This window comes from Silene latifolia, chromosome Y, assembly GCF_048544455.1.
Source record: "Silene latifolia isolate original U9 population chromosome Y, ASM4854445v1, whole genome shotgun sequence".
NCBI classification, from domain to species: Eukaryota; Viridiplantae; Streptophyta; class Magnoliopsida; order Caryophyllales; family Caryophyllaceae; genus Silene; species Silene latifolia.
This window is the reverse complement of record NC_133538.1, coordinates 421,565,525-421,572,910: the sequence shown is the minus strand read 5'-3', so window position 1 is coordinate 421,572,910 and position 7,386 is coordinate 421,565,525.

Below are 7,386 nucleotides of genomic sequence, written 5' to 3'. Positions count from 1 at the left end.
TAGATTTGTTAGAAATCGTAATTGACCAAAATGCCGCAACCACTTCAATGAAAGTTTTAAGACTAAACAAACGAATGAGGAGTAGTCTTCATGAAATTCAATTTTGCTTCTCTAAGCAAAGATTCATTGAAATGAGTGGGAGCATTCTCTTAAACCGTTAAGAAAGGGATGAGGTTCAAAGAAGTAAAATTAGAATGGAATTGATACAAGGTAATGTTAAAAGTAAAGTTATTGAGAATAACGATACTAAACCTATCAATCCCGACCAATAACGTTTCCATTGTCTTAATTGTTGGACACTAGAAAGGAAACTACCCCAAATTATTGAAGAATCAACAAGTTAGTTGTGGGACATCTAAATGGACCTTCTTCTTTAAATGTTTATTTGATTTAACATAAATTTTGCTAGTACTACTTCGTCAATATTAGAAACCGGTGGTGGTTTTCATCATTGTACTTGATACATAGGATGATTAGAATATGACGACTAGCAACAATGATGTTGAGAGATAGAGTCATTGTGTAATCAATCTAGTTTTGGGTTTATATTTATACCTCAATTATGACTATTAAGTGAATAAACTCTAAATAAGAATATAATTTTGTTAAGATACAAAAGAGGTTCCACTTTTGTGACCCTATACACCATGATTTGATGTATGGCTAACCCATTATCAAGGTGATTATATTCTAAACCAAACTAGAATGATATATCATATAGATGATACAAGACTCAAATTGGCAACCCAAGATTGAACCTTAAATTCTGGAATGATGAACGCAAAGAGTTATCGAGTACTCTTGAAACCATTAGATCTTATAGTATATGCGTATCTTGTATTCAAAGCAAGATATCTCGTGCCTTTTGGTTGAAAAGGAGATCGAGGTTGTAAATCATTGATCCAAAATAGGTTGATCACTTTCTTTTACCAACGATTTAAGTTGACGCTAATGTGTTCACTTAATAAGGTAAATAAAGAAATCTTTGAAGAAGTTCAAAGAGTTCAAGGAATCACGATTTAGTCGTGATGGGATTATCAAAGTGAAGACTTTGATATAAGCCAAATGAAATGTGATATAGTATCACAATTTGATCTCTCTTAGCACGCATTATGGGATAATGTGTGGTTGGATAAGAAATCAAACGCTATTCGATATGGTTTGGACTTCAATCAAGTTACTTTGAGTTACTTGATACTTTTGGGGATTTTTATCATTTTGTCTAAATTATTTTTCCACTAAATCTAAAACGAGTCATATGAGATATGAAATGGTAGGGTACCATGTTTGTAAGTTTTCAAAAGAAACAAATGCTCATTTTTCCTTATTATAATCACGAGTACAACGGGTTTGTGGCTCGTGAAGCTGTCTTTCTAAAATACAAGTTTATTTCTAGAAGACAAAGTGGGAGAAATTATTTAAGAGCCACAAAGAATGTTATATCGAATGTTATGTCGCAAGAAACTGGTCTTTCTTGACTACATGAGACGTTTTGTGTGAGACCTTATTTCTTTAAAAACCATTTGGCTACATGAGACGTTTTGTGTAAGACGTTGTTTCTTTAAAACCTAGGAGGTTAAATTGCTACTTTTAAGAAAGTAAAGAGTTTATAACTTACAAAGAAATCGTTTGATTCAAGTTGATTACTTCTAGAAAGTAATAAACGTATGACTTACATGAGAGTGTTTAAGTCACAACTCAATACAAGGCTTAGAGCCATGAAAATCCGAAATAAAAGGCTTGATTAGTGACAAAGGGTTTCGCACTAATAAAGAGAGATTTCAAAGCTTGATTGGTAGCAAAGGGTTTTGCACTAGTTGAAATGCTTAAGTCTATTTGGATCTTCTTAGGGATTGTGTTTCATTATGATGATATACATATAGCAAGTGAATCTAAAACCCACTTCTTCAATTAGAAGGAATGTATTAAATACATGTCTTGAGTGTTGTAGATTCTTGCAATCCTAAGATAATGTGAAACTTAAGAGAGGGTCTTAAGTAGGACATCAGTGAGTTGGATTCAATGTTTTGATCATGTTATAAAACTTTTCTCGATAATTCGAGACGTTGTATTTATACATGGAGTTTAGTGGGAGTTACGGAAATTTTAATTAGTCTTATATGTGGATGACATATTGATCATTGAGAATGATTTAAGACTTTTGGAGTAATGTAATACATCTTGAATATCCGGTTTTATGGAGATAAATCCACATGATATTAGCATCAAATAAGAAGTCTTATGTTGATAAAATTCATGACTAGTTCAATCAAGTTGAACATATTTTATTGATTCCATTTGCTTCCGTTGTCGAATAAATTAAATAGGAAATGATGTATTACACTTCACATACTTTGAGTATGATGAATTGTTTCAAAATTGAATTTAAGTAATAATTACCAAGTAGCCATATTTATTACCCTTAAGTGCTCGCAGAAGCATTAAGGATATAATGCAAAGTGTTTTTGATGCAATTTTGTGTACGGGTGTTACACAAGTGACAATTGACAATTGAGATTGCGCATGGTTTCCGACAAAACCATAATCAAAACACATTAGGATGGTTAAGATACCATTGTGGCTATGTTATTTAAGAAATAGATTTTCTAGAATCGTTCTAGGCAATAAAGAACAATGAGAAATATTTACAACGGAAATTGAGTACACTTGCAATCATGGGATGTGCAAGAAGGATGAGTCCCGCACACTGTGAAAACAGTGGGAGCTATTCCAAGGCTAGAAGGCCTATGTCTTGATTGGATCTCGACACGTACTCAGAAAGTTTTGTAATGCAAATGTATACATTACATAAGGACAAAGGGTATGTAGTAAGGTTGAGTAAGGTACAAGAAGTTGATAAAACCTACTAACCAAAGCCTTCTCATAGGCTTAACCTGATGAGTCATGTCATTTCAATTGGATTGAGATCAATAACTACATACAAGATCAAATTAGATTATAGAATATGAAATAGTAATCAGGTATTGACTATTCATATGTGATAATCACATTTGTCGTTCGAGTTTTTTAAGCTGAAAAAACTCCTTTTATACTTTGTTACATCCAAACGGGTTGTAGAGACAACATTGAACCCCGTTAAAGTGAACTCTGATTAATATGGTATTCGCCCATAGTCACTTGTATGAGGTGACGTCTCGAAGTGACTAGAGTGTGATGCGATTGATGGCAAGTTCAAGTGCTATAGAGTCATGTGAGATGACCAGTCGATCACATAGGCAGACTGTTAGGAACACTTTGTCGGGCAGTGACCGCTTATAGAGTTCTGGCAAATTTATATAGCCTGGTCGTGGCGAGAGCTACTATAGTATTCTAATGAGTCGATTCTTTTGACTAAAGACTGTTCGCCTAAGGTGGCACAGTTTCAGATTAACTTTGATTTGTGTTACTACGACCTTCGTAAATGGGGTCAAATGGGCATATTTTGGGTTATGATGGTTGTGGCTAGTCGAAGGGAATAAGTGCAATAGGAATTGTCCACCCCTTGTCAGGGTTATAACAATATCTCAGGGCCACTCGAGGAGTAATGAACTGGAAATGCGTGGCCACGCTCGGAAGGTATCTATGGTAGATAAATTCCGGTCAATCAGTTATTCTCCATATCGAGGAAACCACTCTCGATATGATCACTTGCAAGTACGACCCGAAAGACACCTTGCATTGAGTGGGAGATAGTAATAGGACAAGAGAATTGGTGACGCACACTTGTCGAGGACAAGTGGGAGATTGTTGGAATATGTGTCCTCCGACAATAATGCGATCACAATTGTCGATCATATTGATCACATGTTTAAATCTCATTTTTAAGAATACGTAAGGGATGATTCATTTTATAGTCAACTGATCAACATAAATCGGTAACGATTGGCTTGCTAGAGTTTGACGTTACTGTCGTGGGACGGTGGTGGTCAGTTGATCCCTTAAGGTCACACCTAAAGGATAATGCCCTTATCTGTAAAGTTGATTAATTGTATGACGATACAAGCTGATCAATTCCTTAAAAATTGAACAATTAAATTTGTGAGAGAGAATAATCATCTTATTGTAATGGGATTAAATGAGATTTATTTTAGTAATAAAATGCTTTGTTACTAAAATTATTTATTGTTTGAGAAACAAAAGAGATAAGAATGAATGGTTAATTATAATTACAAGATGTTGTGAATTATAATTATATGACCCATTTTATTTATGTGATCAAGTATCACTAGTCAATTTGTTGTATGTAATTTAATTAATTCATGAAATGATATTTATGTGATAAATATGCATTAAATTAATTAATAACATATATCATACTACATGTGATATATTGTGTGACAATTTATAAATTGACAAAATAATCCATTTTATATAGATGGACCGAAATAAGAGTGTAAAGGGTGTTAGTGGGTGAATTATTTTATGAGATAAAATAAGCTAATGATAACTAACCTACACCTAGCCTTACAAGCCTAAGGTATAGAAAAGAACAAAAAGAAAAGTGAAGGACCATATATTGGCCCCTTTCCTCACCAAAACGGGTGGCCACTCTCTCATCAAGGAGTTTTGTTCTCTTACATTTTCTAATACACTCAACCACTCAATATACATGCAAAACTCTCTCTTTTGTTCATCTTTTCTCAAAAATTAGAGAAACTATGATCAAATTGTTCATAAAAGATTACTAAAATTATTAGTGTAATATATGAGTGTTAGTAATCAATTTTAAGGTAAACTACTAAACTAATATCTAGCTAATATTATTTAGTGGAGATAAGGGATAATATTGGGTGCAATCAAGAGGAGAATCTCTACTTTGGGATTTTTGGAGGATCATCCTTATATTCATTGTAGCTCAAGAACTAACAAGAAGGAGATCTTGTTGGAGCCCTTTTAATCCGAAAATCATATGGTGAAAAAACGATTTCTTCTCTATATTTACTATTGTTTGCATGCATAAAATTTGTATTTAATTTTATGACTAAATTAAATGTAACATATATGAATATGTTGCATAATGAGATAATGATTTCTTACACTAATATCACCAGAAGGGGAACATGTTCCGATCTCAGTCAAGCTAGACTTTGCCGTCACCAACAATGTCGTCGAATATGAAGCACCTACAAACAGCCATAACACTTGGCATCAAGAGGTTGATGGTACACATCGATTCCTCACTCATCATCAATCAAGTGTCCGGATCATGGAAAATCTAGAGCGACAGCTTAGCACCCTACCAAACAAAAATCAATCAAGAGGCCGAATTCTTCGACCAAATCGACTACTTCCACTTGCCATGGAAGGAAAATCGATTTGCTGATGCCCTAGCAAAACTTGTCACGCTAGTCAACATGCCCGACGACATGACATCGATGATCCTACGTGTCGAGAGAAAGAGCGAGCCAGTTCACATCTGTGCCATCAACAACGACGAGGAAAACCATGTCAAACCTTGGTACCAAGCCATCCTCAACTAAAAAACCAAAAACAAATTCCCTCCCATCTCCGATACAAGAGGAGAAAGAGCCATCCGGATGCTTCATCACAATTCGTGATAAACCAAGAACAACTATACAAAAGAATACCCCAAGGGATTCTTATCCTTTCCATTGATCACCACAAAGCCAAGAAAGTCATGGGAGAGGTCCACGACGGAGAATGCGGCCCTCACATGAGCGCAATGATGCTAACCCGAAAGATCATGCGGTTAGGCTACTATTGGACCACCATGGAAGCCGATTGCAGCAACTAAGTCAAACATTGCCACAATTGCCAAATCTTCGCCAACATATAATACATACCACCATCCCTTTTATACACCGTGATATCACCCTGACCTTTCTCGACCTGGGGCATTGACATCAGCGGAAAATTCAACCCGATAGGCACCAAAGGACATTGCTTCGTCCTCGTCGCAATCGACTACTTCACCAAATGGGTGGAAGCACAATCCTATGCGGTCATGACCGCCAAACAAGTGGCCAAGTTCATCCAGGACAACATCATCTGCATATATGGGGCACCCCATGAAATCATCAGCAACGAAGGCTCCCACTTCCGGGCGCAAACACAACTCTTGCTGGACAAATAAAAAATCAAACGACATCGATCATCCCCTTATCGTCCCGAAACCAACGGAGCGGTAGAGGCAGCAAACAAAATTCTTGTCACCATCATCAAAAAGATGCAAGACAACTACCGTGATTGGCTGAGCAAACTCCTATTGGCACTCTGGGCATACCAAACCTCCATTCGAACTCCAACAGGAGCAACACCCTTCTACCTGGCATACGGTTCGGAGGCAATTCCTGAGCCGGAATGGACCCGTTGAAGGTTTGAACAACTCACGCTCCTAGACGAACGGCGACTCAACACCTTGCACAACATCCGGCTATACCAACGATGTATACAACGGGTATTCAGCAAAAAAAGTCAAACCCAGAAACATCAAAGAAGGCGACTTGGTCCTCAAGTCGGTTCGAGCACCATTACCCGTCGATCCGAGGGGGAAATTCAAACCCAATTTGGTCAGGCCATACCTGGTCAAGAAAATACTTTCGGGGGGCGCAGTGAGATTAGTGACCTAGACGGGGAGGATTTCACAAACCCGACCAACCTAGACCAACTAAAGAAATACTACCCCTAAACCTTAGCAACCAATAATCCTTTCCCTAGTTTCAAAACTAATGACCACAATCTACCTTTCAAGTCAATTCCTCAAAGCGTTCTGATTTGAAATTGCATGTTTTATCGAGTCTAAGTTATGACACCTTGCCATGTTTCCAACAGACTTTGATCTATCAAAGGCAACATCCACTTGCACTCAAACAAAACACCTGAACTACGAGCATGGTTTGATTTCATCTCTTCGAGTGAATACGTAGGTAGTCCTTTCTTACACAAGAAGGATACAACCACAACCTCCAAACAAAACTAACAAAACATTCAAACTACGAGCATGGTTTGATTCCACCTCTTCACGTGGATACGTAGGCAATCCTTTCTTACACAAGAAGGATACAACCATCCCCACACAAAAAAAAGACAATCACCCATACAAATTCCAAAAAAGGGGAAGCATTCCCTTTTCCACAAAAAACGCAAAAAAAAAAAGCCTTTCTCCCTTTCCACAAAAATCCCCTTTCATAGGTGCAATGTTTGGGATAATTCAAACCGAATTGCCCTAACAAGATGAATGGAAGAAACCACAAGCGTTCAGAACTTCTTTTAACACGAGCAATCCTCTTATTTAATTAATAATGAGAGGGATTACAAACTTGACAACAAATAAAGCTAAGCAAGTCCACAACTCGCCGAAGCTAAAATGTCGACTAAGACTTCTCACATAGTAATACTAGCACAAAATACACAATACATAGCTAG